The sequence below is a fragment of the Enoplosus armatus genome, chromosome 20 (genome assembly GCF_043641665.1).
Source record: "Enoplosus armatus isolate fEnoArm2 chromosome 20, fEnoArm2.hap1, whole genome shotgun sequence".
NCBI lineage: Eukaryota > Metazoa > Chordata > Actinopteri > Centrarchiformes > Enoplosidae > Enoplosus > Enoplosus armatus.
Window position 1 is genome coordinate 17,933,971 of NC_092199.1, and position 20,841 is coordinate 17,954,811.

The window sequence follows — 20,841 nt, forward strand, 5'->3', positions numbered from 1 at the left end:
AGACATGGAGACACACTGAAAATACGCCTGTTTTACACACTGACTGAGGGAGAGAATTGTGTGTGTTTGTGTGTGAAAGTGTTCATCCCAGTGGCCCTAATTACACTGTGACACACACACACTCCGGAGAGCAGATTGCTCCCTCCGTGGCTCCAGATTTTACACATTTGCAGACAAGAAGTCAGCGACACTTGCTGCGGGTTTGTAAATATTGAGTAAGACCAAAGTCAAACAGTCGATCTCTGTCCTAAATCTCAAGTCGAACATGAGGAAGTCCTCACCGTCGGAGGCACCTGTTCCCCAAAACTGCACCGTACGATACCCAAGCTATCACGGCGACACGCTGAGAGTTTTATTCTCCAGTTTATCTCATGTCCCTGTGGAGGTTTTTTTTTTTTTTTTTTTTTTTTTTTTGCTGAATACAACAAAGTCCTCTGCTTCCCCCCGTAGCTGGAGATGTTCCCATGCTCAATCTGTCTGCCTCTTTGATTCCCAAACATTTCACAAGTGTGTGCTGTGTCTGCTCCACCTGTTCAGGTAGCATTAATAGATGTAGGCTGACAGACAGACACAGGTTTCAAGCGAGGACCCCTGGAGACTCGAAAGCGGATACAAGAAATAAACAGCCATGGATTTGCAGCAGCGTTGCTCATTAAGGAGTTTAGAAGAGTTATTTAATGTACAGAGTGAGCAGCTGGTACGGGGGGGCCAAGATAATTCAGCACCACGGACAGCTACAGGGTCTGCTCAGGCCAAAATCATACTGACCAAGCTGATCTGCTCCGAGTGGGAAGAGAATTTTGACTTCATATATATATATATATATATATATATATATATATATATATAATGATATATTATAAGTGTAATAATATATAATATAATGTAATACAGCCTGGAAGTGGACTCACCGCTACTGTTACAAACTGCCCGTGTCTTTATTTCAAGCAGAGAAAAGAAACCTGCGACGAGCCAATGTCAGGGCTGGAAACAGCGAAAGAGGATAAATTAAACACTGAGGTGATTAAATGGCTATCAAAGCAAATGTTCTATCAAATACAGTGAAACAATATTTCATCACAAACACACAAATCAATTCAAATGTTGGCAAATTCGTTATGAAATTACTTCACACATGACTTCATCATTTTCTTTTATCTCCTCAACGTTGATTCATGTGAGGCTAATTCAGCCATTGAAATCGCTGCAATCCCATCACCACTGCTTAAGTCAATGCTGCCGTAATATTAATTGATTTTATTCATCATGTCTCCACCGTGTGCAAATTTGATCTCCCACTGAGCCCATTAATGGAGGTGCATATCCACGATCTCTGCCCTCAAAGTACAATGGTACTTGCCTGCAATTAGTATATGATCGACCTCTGCACAATCCTGTTGGCCATCGACGGTATAAAAGGACATCATGTACAGACACCACAACATCAGTGATTGGATGGTGCAGTAGAGCGCTGCAGGGATGACGTATTTTTGTAGGCCAGCCCAGAAGTTAGCGTCGCCCTGGTTCCCTCCACTAAAAGCCAGTGGGATTTGTTCCATGGGATTTTGGATTATTGCAGAAAATAAACTCTGTGGCAAACAAATGTTATGATACATACACGTTTTGTTCAGCAAGATAATCTTCACTAATGAACACCACTTTTAGGATTTTTGAAGCGTAAATGGAATCAGCAGAAGTAAAAAGCTAATAGGCTATAAAGGAAATACACCACGGTCACATGATTTCAACGTCACCACTGCTGAGCTTCACTTTGAAGAGAATATGGATAGATATAGATATACACACAGATAGAGTATAAACACAACGAGGCTGTAAAGGCGGACTAGTCGGACGTTAATGTCCGCGACAACCTCTGTAGTCTCATTTAGCCGCTTGTTAGCAACCGCCTTTTTTAAGACACGTAAAAGCTTCAGAATTCCCGAGTGGGACTCATTTCCGGGTTTTAGGAGTCGTTCCTGCAGCACTATTTGATTGCCATGTGGTGGAATTGCTATTGCATTAAATGCACTTGCATTCAAGGCGAAATGGAGGAATTAAGAAATGACCTAAAAGAAAAGTAGAGTCGATTCGAATCGTTAGCAGGAAGAGTTCTCCAGGGAGTTAGCGTTGCAACAGACAGAAACTTACTTACTTACAGTGACCTCACAAAAACCAGACCATTGTACATTAGTACTCCCTGTGACTAGTAAATTGACTTTAACATGTGAAACTGTTGAAGCGGCCCTTTAAGTTGCTCGTGACACACACACACAATAATTACATAACGTTAATAATTTATTAAAATGATCAAACGCTAGTCTTCCAATATTTGTATTTTTGCAGTTTGATGCTGCTGCGACTTCACTAGATTAAAGAGCTTTGCCTCTCGCTCATCTCGCATTGCACTTGATGAACTTGATCTAAAATCAGTCCAGTGCTGAGTTTGTCATCGGCTTTACTTTCAATCCTCATGGATTCATTGTAATGCGAGCAAATGCAACTGACCTACCGCCAAGAAAAGAAAAAAAAAGCCGCCTGCACCACAGGGAAGATCCCACAATGCAAGGCAGAATGGCAATGATTCATAACTGTCGGAAAGCTTAATTTAATACTCACAACAGAGTTAACTACTAAGTACCTTTTGGTGTGTGTTCTCCGCACCTCCAACTGGGTAATAGTGTCTATTACCGCTCTGCCATTTAACCAGACCTGCTAAGAACTGTTGCATGTTGGAGTTTTGCACTGTGTTGCATCAGGCCTCTTACATGTACATGCGCACACACACACACACAAAACATAACCCTGCACAACTCTGATGACTTCTTGTCTGGGTTGTTTTATCGCTTTTTGCTTCTTAACCTGCTTCCGATTGATTGTCTGTCGGGTTATCTGCCCGTCTCTCATTGGCCTCACTCTGCAACCATTGCACACTATGTTGTTGAGTTACACTTTATCCGCCGGCAAATCAGAAACACAAGCACAAATAATCAAAGTCTTACCCTTCTTTTCAACTCTTTTTCATCACAATGCAGTTCACTGAATGTCTTTTCTAGCTGACTGCCTTCAGCACTCTGCCACCCCCACCCCCCCCCCCCCACACACACACACACACACACACACACACCCCCACCTTAAACTCTGAACCACAAAAGACTAGCACTACCTAATGTATATGTATTTATATGTGATTCATATATTCACCGTCACGCTCCAGTTGGTACTTGCTGTGGGAGCGTTTACCTGTAAGATGCTGCTGCAAAACAATACAGCCTCATCCCCCATTCACAGAGACAATACACGCATACAGAAAGCACACATAGAGACACACACCCACACATAGAGACACACACACACACACACACACACACACACACACGAACACTGGCGTGAGTTCCATTGGCCTGATTTACAGTTGATCTTTAGCGGTACAGAGCCGGAGGGAAGCCTTTTGCTTTCTCATTTGGAGGAGCGAGCAGGTCTGTGGATAGATGGGAAGATGGGATAAGCGTGGTAGGCCAGGAACCCCCAAGAACATTCTCGAGATACACAAACAATGGAGGGATAATCAGTGAAATCACACACACACTAAAATAGAAACAGAGAGAGATGGGCAGAGAAAGAAAGAAAGAGACTGAAACCTGGGAGATTCATGAGGTACATTTGACGCTTTTACTTTGAAAATATTTAACAAACGCTTTCTTTTGCAACTTACAAAGCTAAAAAAAATACAACCAGACATGTACATCGTCGCCGAAATATCGACCCAATGAAGCTCATGTAGGAATAGGCTTCAGGGCTAAAGCTGCCATGTCCTCCAAAAATGTACACACAGTGGGCTTTTAGAAGATGAGACCAATATGTTTTTAGACTCACTCAATTTGACCATGTTTAAACTGAGAAATGTCCTTCTCAGTATGTAGAAGGAAGCAGGACGACGACTGACTAAGCGCACATAAATAATTCTTTAAGTGAGTACGTTTATTCATATAGCACCTTCCAAGAGCAGAAGTGGCTCACGACAAAAGATATATATTATGATAACAAAAGAACAGGCAACAGACAATAAAAACACAATAAAAACACAAATAACTACAAATGACACAAAGACAAGTTTAGACAGGTGGGTCCAACGCGAGAGAGTTCCAAAGTTTAGGAGCCCTTTAGACATTCTGGACCACTGATGAGCAGTCCAGAGATATTTTGCCAAGTCAGGTGAAGAGGGAGTTATAATAGTCAAAACTGGACGAAATAAAAGCCTAAATATCTCAGCTTGAGACACGATGGGTCTTACTAACAAGCCTGCCTGGGGTCAAATGATCTGCTGTCCCATTTGTATAGAGTTTAGGCAGGTATGTAAAACTTTTGAGGCTGCACATTTTGAGGCTTAAACAAGATGTAAAATTAAACGGAGTGTTTATTTGCACCCAGGTAGGAATACCTACCTTCACCTTTTTACACCCGGCGTGAGCGCCGTCCGCGGGTGAGTGTCGACTGAGGGTGGCGTCGGTCGCGATTATCTGTTTTCGGCCGCAGGGGTTTAGTCGGTCAGGGGAAGTCAGGGGACATAGAATGAAGAGCGACAGAGTCCATTCGGTAAACATGTTGAGATGGATGGCTGAGTGGATCCCGCAAAAACTTTTCATCCGGGAGACTGCTGACCGACTCCCATGTGGAATTCAATGAGAACTTTTCCTAACCCTAAACTAAAGGCTTTCTAACACGTGGTAAAGTTAGGTTTAGGCACCATAACTACTTGGTTAGGCTTTCTGACAGAAATGTTAATGTTGTCACTTAACACATGGTTAAAGTTGTGAAACGGTCGCAGTTTAGTCGGGTTCCACCCCGGGTGCAAATAGCACTGTTGGCTACGGACACCCGGGTGCTTGTCTCTGCCATGCTATATACACAACTGGGTGCAAATAGCATCTGCCATAATTAAATCAGCATATACAAGACAAACAGAATAGGACCCAGAACAGAACCTTGGGGCACACCACAAGTTAGTTACCAACAGCAACTGAGGAACTGCAGGGCTGACGCAAAGATCAGGATATACTGTGGTCCACAGAGATCCAACAGTACCAAAACTACGCTTTTTTCTGCATCACCATGCAACAAGAGGTCAATTGAGACAATGACAACAGTCAGGGTTAGGTAGAGCTTATATCCAGCAGTTTGTGCAACAGTACAAACTTTAAGAACCATTTTCTGGCACTGCATAGAAGCCTTCCTGTTAAGAGAGACGCAGCGATGCAGCCAACCTGCTCTCTCCTTATCACAGATGGGTTTCTGACAAGGAAAAGTGTCTTGCTGGAAGATAACTATGACAGCTGGAGAAGCTTATCATACTGTATATCCAACACAGTCTGCAGCACTGCTCTCTCGCAGGTCATTGTGAATTCTGCGTGCTAGGGAAGGCATCATTCATGCTAAAATGTCCCGGCGTATTCCAAGAGCTCAGCGTGTTCACAAAACAAGTTTTACAGGTTTTTACAGACGCCACGGACTCCTTCAGTTCGGTTCATTCGGTCTGGACCATAGGCTGCATACAAAGAAGGACGACGCGTCTCCACTTCCTCCCACCGTACAAAAATGAAGCCAAAATATCCCAGATGTGGCCGCTGCCATCGAGGTCCCGCCCGTACACCCGCCCGACCCAGTCTCGAGGACACCACAGTCAATCGCAGCTGTCAATTATGACGTCTCACCCCGTTTCGTAGCATCAAATGACTAATTAAAACCAAACATGGACTGACTCTAACTCTGCAGGAGAAAGTCTATATTATATTATTCTGAGCTCACTTGAACCGCCACCAAACAGATTAGCTGTGAAAGCTTAAACTCCACACTAAAAAAAACATTTTATTATTGCTATTTATATATTAACAGATTTAGCCATTTACACTGTGATCAAAAAATCGTATTTGAATCCATTCATTTAAAGACAAACAGTACAGTAATCAAACTGCATCTCATCCACTATATTCATGATCCAGGTAGTCCACAATGAGTGTTTGCATTAAAAAGCTCACCGTCATCAAATAGGAACACAATTCTATTTCCGTATTATGATTCTCTTTTAATTTCATTATATATTCATCTTAATACAATTACATTTTTTTTGGTTTAGTTTTTAGTAGTTTTAATAGTCTGAGCTTTATAATAAATACTTCTAAAACTTACCTACTAAAATTAAAATAACCCTTAAATTTCTTCTTCACAGAAATTAATTAAATGCATGTATATCACACACACACATATATATATATATATATATATATATATATATATATATATAAAGTACAAGCACATGTTAAAAGAAAGAATAACAGACACCTACAGTACATATCTGAAACAATTATTTCCCTTTGATACACACATACATACACATCCAGCTCAGCCCGCACACCCCCAGAAACCACCTCACAGACCTCAAATTAATAGGGTTTGGTTAATTTGAGTGTTGTGTGACCTAAGGCTATATTCAATACAACCATAGAGGTTTCCTTCTCACTAATGAAGGAAAGGCTATTCATTTCAAGGTGAGTCAAATAATAAAAAAAATAAATAAATAAATAAAAAAAACATGCTGGGGTGCTGAAAAATAAATTACTCGGAGAGCTGTTAAATTGTCAAGGCCAGCGGCTGCGCCACAAAAAAAAGGACTCCTCACGGCAACAAAAGTTCATTATTTTATCTGGATGTTATTGCTTGACCCAAAATGAAACTTCATATTGAAAAGCAGCAAACACCTCAATTGTTATTTACAAAAGCAAAACTTAGGAGACGCTTGCGTGGGCTTGGCCAAAAGGAAGCTGAACTTCTGAGCAGAAACATTTCAGCGAGCCGTCGTCCTTGTCCCAGCTGCAACGACGTCGCACAGTTTGATGCAGAGTGGAGGCAGAACTGGCAGCTGGCAGCGTTGTGCAAGTTCAGTCTGCGCAGTTCACAGTCCCAAAAAATGAACTACTTCATGTTCATTTCGTCCGTTTTATTTTTTTTCAGCCGAACCTCCTCCGACCCATGCTGGCAAAATGGTTGCCATAAATCCTCGGGTGCCGTAAGCGTCGTTAACTCCTGCGTTCATGTTCATCAGTCGCAAATGGATACGTTCAGTTCACCAAAAAAATGCCGCTTTTTTTTTTTTTTTAATCCACTGCACTGAAGCACAGATCCAAAACAATGAAATACCAACCACCCCCACCAAAAATTACCTTTCTATTAAATGTTTTTGCCTAATACATTTTGGAGGAAATAAAACTGCTGCCTGAATTATGTGAAGGGTCGAGGGTTTGGCACATGCTTAGTTTTAGACTATTTAAGAGAAGATAGTGGTTAAATATTCAAATGAAACACCTGACTTTTATTATGTTTACCTCTGACCATATTCGCGATTGAAAATGAGAAGTATTTAAACTTTTTTTTAGTAGTTGTAAAAACAACATTCATTCACTATCCTAATACTACTCTCAAGGGTCTCATAGAGGAGGACTGGGACACAACTGCAGTTGTGAACCACCACCTTAGATTTGCGGGGGATCCAAAGAGTTTCTGACAACAGCAGCTGGTAAAACCAACATGTTTCAACACAAAAAGTCGTCGTCTGAGTAAAAACCTAACAAAAGCTTTCTGTTACTAAGAGGTCATTTAACACTGTTGTGAAACAGGAGGTTGCGAGCTGTTATTCGTTCGCAGCAATTATAGCACAATTCATTTAATTCCAACGATGCTGCAACTGCAACATGCACCTGGCACCTGTAGAGCAACTTCCGTCACTGTGTGATTTAAATCCAGGGTGAAAGGAGGTTGTAGAAGTGGAAGGGAAAAAAAAAAAAGACAGTGTGACAGTAAACTGGGAAAAGTTGCCTACTTACGTTAGGGTGATGGCAGAGCGGATGAGACGCCTGGATTGTCTGCAGGTAAACGTCAGCCTGTGGGGGGAAAAAAATACGAAGGCGCATATTTAAATACGTGTCCACAAAGCACGCAGGCAGTGAGAGATTGTGTGCATTTCCTGTGTGTTTGTCTGCATTGCGTAGACTGTTGTATGCGTTGCTCCGACAGGTCCTTGTCTGTTTCCATTTCTTCCATAACTACCCCGTAAGCCTGGTTCTGTAGTTCCCATCAAGAGAATAAAGACTCAGTGACCCCCCCCCCACACCTGTAACTTATCCTACAGGTACTCTAGTAGCTGCAATGTGTGCAATAGTATGCATGTGAGTGGAGAGAGAGAAATCCCTCCCAGCACAGAGAAACTGAGCAGACTTTTCATAACCTTCCTTTGACCATAAGGCCTCTGGGTTAAGAAACAGGCCAACAGGACAAGGGAAGGTTGAGTGCCAAATAATGACGAACCTAAGCCAGCTCATTCATTTAAGAGCTGCTTTCACAAGTCGCGCATGGCACCGACCGAGCACCGACCCCCCTTTAAGCTCCGAGTCGCTCTGGAGTCCGTCGAGGGCTTGCCCTGGCCGGGGTCGCGTTTGGGACGCAGAGACAGGAACTGACAACATGGTGGGAAAAAAATGGAATATATGCTAATAGATAAAATATGATCAGTTCATGCAACAAGGAAGAATATGAAACATATTGATGCCGGAACAAAAATTTAAACTGAACTAGCTTGAGCGGCGCACACATGGCCGCAAATCTTTAAAAAGATAAAGACAATGGGCGGCATTCACAAACAATGCCACACCCGAATTTGTTTGCGCTCTGAAAAACTGCGTCAGACCATCCTGTCATACAAAACGTAAGCACACACACATTTTAACTAAATGCACAGCATATTAAGACTAATGGAGTGTATGAGAATGTCCATGTTTAACAGTTTTGGTTTCCTTTGGTTTAATTGACTTGGCCTGTAATGATCGGCTACTCCCACGAATTTCTGGTGCCATGAAATTGCGCACGTGTAGCCAATGTTAACACAATACGACAAAATGTAAGTTGAATTGGTAAAGTAAAGTTTGGCACCATGGACACCAGACACACAGAAGACTGTGAAACAAGAAGAATCCCAAAGATCATGCTCTTCCTTTTTTTTTTTTTTTTTTTTTTGTATGCCCTCTTCCCTCTTGGTTCCTCATCCCTTTTTGGATGAGTCAACTGAGTCAACCCCAAAAGTTAGTTAGAACGTGTCCATCGCACCCGGCTAGTGAACGGAGAGAAACTGGCTCTGGCCAAAGCTGCCCCCCGAATATGCCCGAGAGCTCCACCACTGACCATCTGCTGCCCTCCCGTTCCAGAGCAATTTCTTTTGTTCTTTTTCCCCCCGTGATTGGGGGTTGATGCTATTGATTAATAAGAGTGATTAAGAAGCAATGGCTTAAAAATAGGGTCTGCCATCCAGGTTGAAACGATGGCTTCAGATATTTCCCTTGCGCTTCCCAAAAACCTCTCAGCTACTCAGCGGTGCTTTAAGTTCCACCGGTTAATGTTGAAGTTGTCAGCCACCCGGTGGTCTCCTGTGTTTCCACAATTCAATCCAATCTTGCCAAGACATCATTCACTGCTTTATCTGGTATACGGTGGTATCCCCATTCAGTCATTAATTGTTCATCAGTGGATTCATGGCACTTATTCATTCATTTGAATGTTTAGTAGTTAGTAATCATGTCATGTGTGTAGTTTGTAGTGCAATTAAACATTTAATTTCTAAAGAAGTTGATAACACAGTTTGTGTGTATGAAGTATTACTGCCACGGTCTTGGAGTCCAGAACTTGGTTCCCCCTTAAGGCAGTCATGCTACAACTGATTACCTATCTCCTTCATTCACATAATCTGAATCAGAGTTATGGCATCAACTACTGCAACTTTGAGCTTTTAATCAGAAAGTTACGCCAAAAGCTACAAGGACACCGATAATGACGGAGTTCACTTTGAAGACGCGGTGTTCTTTAACATACCGAACACACGGCCCAGGTATCAAACATCACTGCTTTTTTTTGGGAGCAACCAAAATGTGTTCTCAATGCCAAGTATGAGAAATTGACGTGGCACTGAAGAGAGGGAAGCACGCAGACTAAACACAGAAGCAAGGTGGGGTTAATGAGGGGCAGGTGAAACTAATCAGGGCAGGTGCAGACACACAAAGGCAGGAAGTGAGGTAGGTAAGTAACAAAATAAAACAGGAAACGCGAAACGCAAATAGGAAGCAAACTGTGACAATAGTTAAAATCTACTTTTGACTGTTTTAGTTTGGAAATAATGTTGTATGGCTGCTTGCAGTCAGACAGCATTAAACATTAGAGAAGTTCTTTTGTTAAAAAATGAAAACAGCATGTTTCTCAAAGTCAGTATGTTTTTGGCATGGGTGCTATTAGATTTTCATATACTTCATTCAGCATTAGCCATTCAATGTATTTACATTTAGCAAATTATCATTTTATGTTGTAGTTGGTGTGGCAGAGTCCGCCATTCCCATGCTGGATGCAGATTTCCTACCTGAGCACGTGGGGTTCACACGAAACACTGCTGGATGTAATCCAGTGTAGTTTTATCTCATTGATATCAGCCTCGGTGTTTATTGTTTGCTCTATTTACAGCGTGTCAGTGCTGTATCAAGCCACTGCCAACGCAAACTGAACATCACATTAAAGGCATTTAACTGGCTTTTATTGTGAAACAGCCACAGGAAAACGCAAGTAGTAGAAGTAATGGAACAGTCAGGGCCAGCCCCAGTGAGCTGTTCAACGAAGAGCTTCAGATGACAGGCTGCACCCCCCCCCGCAACGTGAGTGTGTTTGGTTGCACTGTAAACAGATGCATCAGCTTGTGTTGTATTTGTGACAAAATGTGAGTATTTTGTGCGCGATATTTGACGTTACCATGGAAACCGCGGGTGTCGCCCAAATCAGTCACTGTCACACCCCGCTAAAGTATTGGAAAAAGTTATACATTCAAACAACAGAACACCTCTAGGACTGAGACTGGAAACCTTCACAAACCCAACATGTATGAATACATGTTCATACAAAAAAAGACATCTGACCCGAAAGGGACCTGATTCATGGAGAGTCAGTGATGGTTCGACCCAGTACAAAATGCGGTCTACTCGAAAGACCCCAATTACAGAGGCAGACGGTAGCAGCATGACGCTCCATAAATTAGCAATACACATCCTTTCTCCTGCACAACATGCTGCGTGATCAGAGCTGATAGAGTCCACTTGGTTCTGCTCAGATATTAGACACACAGACCTGAGACCCGTGGCAAGAAAACGGGCCTTACCTGACCCAATCAGACTCAGGTCCTTGGTGGGGTCTTGGTTACTAGGAACGTGAAGTCAAGCTGAACTAAGCGTATCAGCTGATGAACCAAGTGATGAATAAACTTCATGGCTTGCTATCACCCTTGGGTTTTCAATGACAGTTTCGGATCCGCAACAAATAAACGAATGAGTGAGCAAAACATTACAAAACACCTGCATCGTACCAAAATACACCAAACTCTCTTAATTCTCTCCTAAACACTACCTTCTTCTCGACCTGTCAGTCGAATTAAAACACTGTCTGTTCCTCACAAGTTAACATTTGTGTGTGGCTCTAATGGCTGCCGCACTCGAAACTGAAGTTGAGTCTATAGATACAGACCAGTGCGGAGAGACAGCCAGCATGTGCCAGACAGATGGTGTTTCATGGCAAAACAACTTTCACTAAACAGATACAGACAGCTACACCGACGGCTGGCAGCCACTCGCTCTCTACCCTGCTCTCCCTTAAACCCGGGCAATTAAAATATTTCTCGCTCAATAACAAGGGAGAGGAGAGAAATATACTGGAGGTGCAACTCTCTCTGGTTAAAAGAAAAACACGTATCATGCCAAACTGTGTTTCCATGGTAACAGTGGACCACAGAGGCAGTAAAGAGAGAAAAAAAAAAAAAAAAAAAGGAAGTCAGCTTAGGAAAAATACACAAGATGCTGCAGGGACAGACCTCTGGGACTGTCCTTATTTCAACTCTGACCACCGCTGCCTTCCACACTGCGCCTGCTTTTGTGTGTGTTTTCATTGGTGAGATGTGTGTGTGTGTGTGTGTGTGTGTGTGTCCCTTGGGCATTCCATTCAAAGAGGTCAATGACCTGTTTGAATCAGAATCAGAAAGAACAAACAAACATGCAGATGATCAAGCACGCCACACGGCAAATCTCTAGATCCCATCACGCTGAACAAACTACAACTGGGCCTTTTGTGTGTATGTGTACGTACGAGCATGCGTTTGTATTCCATACAGCTACATGTACAGCAGGTCCCTACGGAGCGGGCAGAGGCAGCTCTTTATTTGTCCTTGACAGGGAGAAGCACAGTAAACAGACTGACGGTACGGCTGATTCAGTGGGGGCTGTCAGTGTAAACATCTCCACAGGCTCATGTTGGGACCTGATTGTATGAGATGTGCTGCACATGTTATTTGCCGTTGTCTTTGTTGTCAATCATGCTTTTTATTGGTACCGCTGATAGAGTGTTGCAGGGAAGACGTGTTTTTGTAGGCAAACCCGGAAGTTCCCCTCGACTGACAGCCAATGGGATTGTTCCATGGGATTTTGGATTATTGCAGAAAATAAACTCTGTGGCAAAACAAAAGTTTATGATTCTTATATACAGACAGATAGATGTAGAGTATAAACACAACGAGGCTGTAAAGGCGGACTAGTGAGTAGATGACTTTCCGTGTTCGGCATGAAGACGTTTAACGTCCACGACAACCTCTGTAGTCTCATTTAGCCGCTTGTTAGCAACCGCCTTTTTTAAGATGCATAAAAAGCTTCCAAACGTGTAAATCTCTTCAGCTTGTGTGTAACCACAGACCTTATCTCAGGCACCTAACCAAAAAAACCCACTGACTTCCAGACGAGGGAACCGGAAGTAAAAATGCTGACTCATTTCCTGGTTTTGGGAGTCGTTCCTCACTCTATGGTATTGTCCATCATTCAAGCCTCCTCTGCTCTCCGCTCATTTTTAGTTGGACCTGTGGACACTCCAGGCAGACATTGGCTGCCATTCAGCTCCCTGCAGAGTGAAAATCACCTTGGAGGCTCGATAGTTGCTGCAGATAGGTAATCCATCAACACGATGGTTGATGAAAGCAATGGCAGCCCATTCTCAGATCATGGATGTCGAGGCGTCCTAGACTGCACCGGCAGGGACAGTGAACTGTAACTTTGCTCACTGTGATGGATTCGTTTTTCCACAACAAGCTTCAGGTTCCTGCATGTTGATGTTCATATCACACTGAAATGAACTGAAACCAATGGCTGCCTGGGAGGAAGGAAATCAATCTAAAAACACTTGGTAAGCTTTGAAAATGGCCAGCAGTATGTGTACTATAAATAATTTGTTAATTGGCTAAAAGATGCAGAGTTTTAATATTTAATTTCCTGTGGGGAAAACAAATTAAAGAATGTTCTCAACTGCAACTGTATTATGATGTTAGAATGCTTTTCGTAGACATCTGGGATCACAGCGCCATTACTCTTTGTAACGCCCTTCAGCCCTGTAGCCCTAGGAATTACGTAAATACTGGTCCATGATTTAGTGTTCTTGTGTGGTGATAGGGTTGGTACACATGCCTGTCTTGGACCATCTGCAGCAGGAATGCCAGACCGCTAAATCATTTTCATACAGCCCGTCTCCCACAAGCTCTTGAGGATCAAATGGCAAGATAAGATTTACGATACCGGTATGCTCACCCCGGCTTGCAAATCAAGTGTCCATACCGGGCTCAAAAAGTTGCAGATCTGAAGGGCTGGACGCAGACACTGCAGGAACAACACAGGCCTCCCAAAACAGCTGCAGTTTGAATTAGGGTTGGGCCGATAAACGATGCCATTGTCAATCGCCGATGGCTCGCAGTCATCTGCCACCTCTAAAATCGTAACATCGCTGATTTAAAATATCGTCACTGAATGTGCAATAAAAGCTTCACAAGTAAAACCCCAATAAGAGAGGTTTATCATTATGACTAGTTTTATTTTTATGTGATCTGCTTAATGAGGTATAGTGTTGATGGTCCTGAGGCAGCTCCCAGACCGTGGTTCCAGGGTCGATCGACCTCGGAGCTAATCAACTTCACTTTTACCCAGCAGCTTGGGAGCAAGACGCGGGAACTTCTTGGGTATTGAGGGGCTGTACAGTTTATTCATGGACAAACTGTAAACTACAATATATTTTTACTGCTTGCTGCTGCTAACCTTTCCCTCTGCGCCGATTGCCAACACCTGTCCTTCATAGAAGTAACCCATAAGATGAACCCCCCCCCCAAAACAATGTCATCGTCCATCACAATGTTTCACTGTGGTCATTGTTGTATGCCAATTACACAGACATCGCCCAACCTTAGTTCGAACATACCTAAACATTCTATGAAAAGCCTGGAAAGTCAAGCAATGACAAATGGGCAAATGGGCAAACAAAGCAAGAGCGAGCTACTGGCACTTTCTCACGATCAATGAGTCCAGATGTCACATGCCATCATTGCGGGACAAACCTTTTCACGCCAAAACAGGCCTCGTCAGACTGGTACAAACTCACAGTTAACCAAGAAAAACGCCTTGACGATTGTGATCGCCATCATTCACCCCACCACGATGCACTCACAATGGGCCGCATGCAAGAACATTTCCACGTACTCCTCTCACTCGTACTCTTTCCTGTGACGCAGTGGATTCACCAAACTCTCTTAACTGCACGAAAGACTAAGGCTGTTTGTTTGCTTGTGGGAACGTTTGATTCACAAACATCGGAGTAAAAAAGTCGGCCTCACTAATATGAGACAGTGGCAGTCACTGAGATATTAAATTGGACAATATATTGGCCTACAATAGTGATCTTAGACTGCTGGGTTGCAAAAGAGGATGATACTGGACACAGACCTGCATAAAGACCCTGACGTCTAGTAACTACTGAAATGTCTACATTACTGTGTCGAAATATGTCAAGAAAATCTAAAAACAGCCTCTCAGTGAATTGGCAAGCCATGCTGAGGATGATGATGATGATGATGATGATTTTGTTCCACTTAAAGAGAAAGTTGGTAAATGCCAAGAATTCTCTTAAATCACACTCACATGCCACTTAGGAATGAACCTGTTCTGAACTGGTTCTCGCAGGAGTAGGGTCGGGTACCAAAAGGCATTCGTCAGAGGGTCGATAAGCAGTATCGGTTAGATAAGTAGTATCGTTAAAATCTTAACGACGCCCAGCATATTGTGCTTATTTTCCCTCATCTCAGCATGGGATTGCTCGTGAGCACCACTTCAGGTAAGGCATTATCAGAATGAATCCTAACCTGTCCCGACCCAGAGAAAAAGTATATATGACCGGAGGCATCCAGAGCTCCGTCAGAACCCACTGCTCACCAGTTGAAAATATCTTAACAGGAGGAAAGATCCACGCAGCAAAGCAGACAGTCTGAGCCAGCCAGCCCTGGGCTTTGTTCAGAACACTGCTCCTCTGTAGAGCAGCCAGGAGCAGCATGAAAACACTCCAATTCACACTTGGCTTTGCAAGTTTGCTAAATGAAAACACATTCCATAATTTACACCCTCCTCTTCTGCGCCTTATTGGCAGAACAGCAACTTTTCCCTCTTGACCAATTACGAGGGATTCAGAGCCTGCAACCTGCAAGTCCACATGATCACACCGACGCAGATGCATCAACCGGGCCTGCAGGAAGGTTTGTCGCTGCTACTACGTTCTCACAGCCAATCCTGCAGAGGATTGTTAATGATGCATGAGTGGCAGTTCATATCACAGAGTCCTGCTTCTTTAACCTGCTATTGGGCCAATCAGAAGGAATGTTACGCTTACTTGTCATCAGCAATCAATCCCAAGGAACACCAGCTCATAATCAACCAATCGGGAGAAACCACCGATAGGCCGTGATGAACTGTCAGCCTTGTTTTGAACCTTGATAGTAACCACCACAAACCCTAGACCTAACCACCAAGTACCACCATTACCCATATTTTAACATTTATTCTGTCATCCCATTCATGTCTCTAACTCTCAATCTACCGACTGGGGTCACATCTCGCAGGTGCTTTATTCTCTATCATTCCAATTTTTCATGAATCAATTTGTTCCTTAATGTCTTCATATCATTGTTTCACGTTTCTGCTTTAATGAGTGCTTTTTAAAAAAAAAAAAATACCAATGCATTGTGGGGAAACTGTAACTTTAACTTCTTTTTTTCATGATGGTTGTTTCTTACAGTATTTTATTTTTGGGGTCCCCGGGGGTGAATGAGTAGGACGAGGGGTTAAAATGGTATACCACAAACCATGTCATCAAAATGAGCATTTTGGTCAACATGATAGCAGTAGAAATTGGTCGCCGGTGAAATCAAAACACGTTCATGAAGCTGAAACCTGAGTAATGCCAACGCAAAGCTGCTTCCTAAACACTAAACAACGGGGCACTGACTTTACGGCATCATGGGATATTAAAATTTGGGAAATGCTGCTTTTGCTGATTCTGTCCTGTCTGAGAGTGAGAAAGCTCACTAGTTAACACATTGTACCGCATTGGTTTACTTTTTAATTTTGCTCTAGTGGAGTGGAGGCCTGTAATGGGAGGAAGCTTTTCCTTGTGTTGCTCATGGTGGAAACTGTTTCTGTAATAACATTATAAAGAGTCGGTCTAGACCTGCTCCGTTTGTAAAGTGTCATGAGATGACTTTTGTTGTGATTTGGCGCTATTATAAATAAAATTGAATTGAATTGAATTAATGGTGAGTGGCAGCATGACATGAATGCTTTGCCTACAGTAGAATAAGAAGCAGGCAAGGTCTTCATCAGCGTTCATCCCGTCTCCTGTTTTCCAATATACCAACTCTTCCATCTCCACAGCTCATGGCGGAACTCCATTACCATTACCATTAGAAAAAAGGATCAATCCAATGTGACACACGAAGTGCTAATAAAAATCACTTCTTATCATTAGGCTCCAAGTCTCAGTCAAGACGGCAGCAGCTCATCAATAAACACAGCCAAGCCGCGGTGTGCCGTGTGTGTCCTGTGGGAGCGGCCTCTGCACACATCCACACTTGCCCGCTGTCACAGTGTGATTTATTGAAATATTACCCCGACCAAATTAACAAACGGGGCTGGTCCCGCTCCCAGTTTGCAGCTGCCTGTGAATAACACAGTGGGGGAATCCATGCAGACCACCACCCTGACACGCACTCTTATGGATATTAATATTTTCTCTCCCCCCGTCATTGTATATATATTTATTTACCGGCATTCCGACCCACTCTCCCGGTGGTATTGAGACAATCCATCCTGTCAGATTTACCCTGTTAAACAGGGACATGCGGTGGGGGGAGGGGTGGAGGATACATGACTGTGTGTGTATATGTTGCTGCTTGTATATTTTGTGTGCTTGTGCGTCAACATATGGGTGTGTGTGTGTGTGTGTCAGCAGCAGGGGAGTGTTTTGAGAAGGTAATGAGAGCGTTGTGAGAATGTTATTAGGGGCTGTAAGAGGCCCACTGAGGCGTTTGGGAAATGCTGCACTTTGAAAAAGCACTTCGACCGAAGCCACTCACAACCTGGAAGTGAAAGCAATCTCTCATCGTGTCTCATCCATCCCTTCTGTTGACTCTCCTCTTGGCCCCCCCATTGACTCCCTCCGTCGCTCTCTCTCTGCCTTGTGACCTTCACAGTCAAAACATGCAGGATTATTGTAATGGTACTTTAAGGAGGAGGATTCAGAAAAGGAGGGGAAAAATTAACCATTTGAGCCTCCTGATGTTTTTGCTCCTTTTACTTATTGACTTGTGGTCTGGTTATTGTATTGTTATTATGGACGACTAAGTTGGACTACTCAGAAGTGTCATTAAAAGTGAATTTTTTGGCCTGTATGTCCACTAGTTTTCAGCAAATATATGATTGTATAGAAATTGATAGTGTAAGAAAAAATGCAAAAGGTTTTTTCGCCTGTAGTTTTTTTGTTTTTTCTTTTCTAAATCGGCATTTGGTATGTGTTTATTTTGAAATGATATCGCCAGGGTTCCCATCATGCTTTGGGAGCTGTAAACAGGAAGTGTAATGTTGCCATAGTCAGTGAGTTAGCTATGGGCTAAACCTGATCCTTGTTCTTACCCTTAAAGTTGAATAATCTTATCATATAAATATGTCATATTATATAAATATTTTGTGTTATGGTAAATCCTACAAGCGGTTTCTGTTTGCGCTGTAATCACAGATGTACAGATCACTATCAGCTTGGATTACTGTTGATACTAACAAAACAAAAAAAACTGCCTAAACTTCATGGTTATGATCGGAACTTTTAGATGATTTTTCAGGCACATTTATGGACGCTGATCCTTGATCTGTGCGTGATGTCTGGTTGTTCTGGTTTGACTCTGAGAAAAAGGGGTTCCAGGTCGCTGGGAGAGCTTGATGCCCTGCAATCCTCAAGCAGAAAGCACATACGCCAACACGTATGAACACATTTCGGAAAAAAAAATAAAGCTGCAAATAAGTTCAGCGCAAGCAAATTGAGAAAAAAAAAAACAAGCAAATACCGAAAGACTGCAAGTCGTTTGCAATAATGCAACCGTGTTAGAACACAATACACATTTCCATGTTCACAGACAAAAGACATTTGCAATTGGTAAGCTAATGTTAGGACTGTATGTATACCCACTACGTTCAATAACAACACAATCATGCGATCTGAATGGTAAAACAAGTCATATTCCCACATCATTGATCGGCGGCCGGTGTATTTATCAGCTTTATCACCACCCACACCGTTGCAGTGCATTGAGCTCTCTCAGCCACCGTACCATGAATCACGACATCATACGCCACAGTCCGATATACAGAGGCACGTAGGAGGACGTGCGTTGTCTTACGCTATAACCTACGCGGACTCGGCCTACCTTCTTCAAACCGCAGGCTAATGTGTCAAACAGCTGCCAGCTCTGTCCATCTATGTCGCAGACCCACCTAGTGGCCCCCGAACCCCTGTGCTTGAAAGCAGCGACATGGGCTGGAGACTTAGCAGGGCAAAGGGTCTTTCCACCTTCATCTACCGTGACAGGAAAAGAGCGGCAATAGTGAACAGTGAACGAAAAAGGTGGAAAAGAAGGAGAAAACAACAGGCAAGCTGAAAGAAAAGGCCATCAGTTTCAGAATCAGAATCAGAAATACTTTATTGATCCCCAGGGGGGGGGACGGAGGCGTGGGATCATGTTGGGAATAGACTCGACTGGGCAGAGCTGCTCTCAGGCCAGTGACAATGTGCACAGTGTGCAAATTATGTTTTTTTTTTTCCGAAGCCGATACAGACAATAACATTCTGAGAAAATTGTAAATATGATCATTGATACAGGCTGCTTAATATATAATCACCTGATCGCGGGGACTGCACGATGATACGTTTATATTAACAAAGACTCCCATTGAATAATTGCTCTACTCGGGCGCTCTGTGTGTGTGTGTGTGTGTGTGTGTGTGTGCGTGTGACAGCTCTACCTCAACTGGAAAACTTCCCGAGAGGGAGAGCAGAGGAGAGTGAAACAGAGGCGGACAGAAAAAGACTTTTAATGGGGTCCTTCAAATTGAAAAGAATTTACCCCTGAATGTGGGAATCCAATTCTCTCCAATCCAGTGGGATTGGCATTGAGCAGGGTAAATAAGGATGGATTGTTTGTCCGTTAGCCCGCTGTGGCGTGAATCCGCCGCTTAAATGTAAAGTGACAGATCCCCCCCCCCCCTCTTCTCTTTAAGTCAGCTTCTCTCATTCACCTCCCTCCGTTACTTTCCACGGTTTCTGTCTCTATTGCACACCACACCAAGACGACTACTCCTAATGAGGAAACCTAAAGTCACCTACACACAACTACCCACACAAACGCATGTCCGCACACACGCCCGGACTACACCTTCTCTCCAGTATGTGTTGTGTAGCAGAAAGCTCGAGTTTGTTTCTCAATACAAGAAAAAAAAAAAAAAAAAAAAAAAAAGGGGAGAAGAAACGGAGTAACTTTGCTGCCATGATGCAACCGAGTGTAACCTCCCGGCCACTTCTCACAGCACACAGAAGCTAAAGGGCTATTTCAACAATGATCATGACGACAAGGAGGGGGCAACATAAAGAGAGACAGATCACAAGATGTGGTGGTGGTGGTGGTGGGGGGGGGGGGGTGGCTGAGAGAAGAGGACAAGAAAAGGTTACCGCAGGGAGCATGGCAGGGAATGGAAAGCGAGGGCTATTAAAAACTATATAGAGCTGAATTAAAAGGTAGGAAGACGCAAAGACACGCACTCAGGTGGACCTGCGGCTTTAATGATCTGTGAGGAGATGTCAATATCTGCAGGTGCCAGCTAGCTGGCTGCCCTGCCCGGCATGCTTGTGTGTGTGTGTGTGTGTGTGTGTGTGTGTGTGTGTGTGATCTGATGCGTGCTTTTCAAACTGAACTCAAGGCAGAGACGCATGTGAATGCAATGAACCTGGAGCCCACACACACACACACACACACACACAAAACGACAGCGTCAGTCATTTCAGGACATGTTTCCGTTCAAAGAGACCCTCTAGCCGTTGTCTGCCGCTTTGGGAGCCATTAAGGTTGAAATTCATTCAAAACCCACATATGGTATGATTTTTATTCTCCCGACTGTCAACACCAGCTGACCCAGACTCCGCTGGACGAGTTGGCACAGAGAAATCATTTTCATAAAGAGCCCAACAATGATGATGTACGTGTAACAGGGGTCACATGCACCTTATTTCTTGCTATAGTTACAACAGTTAACAGTTAATCTATCTGGTTACAGTTTAACTTTGACTTGAAGTTCAGAGCCCCTCCTCCTTCATTTCTTC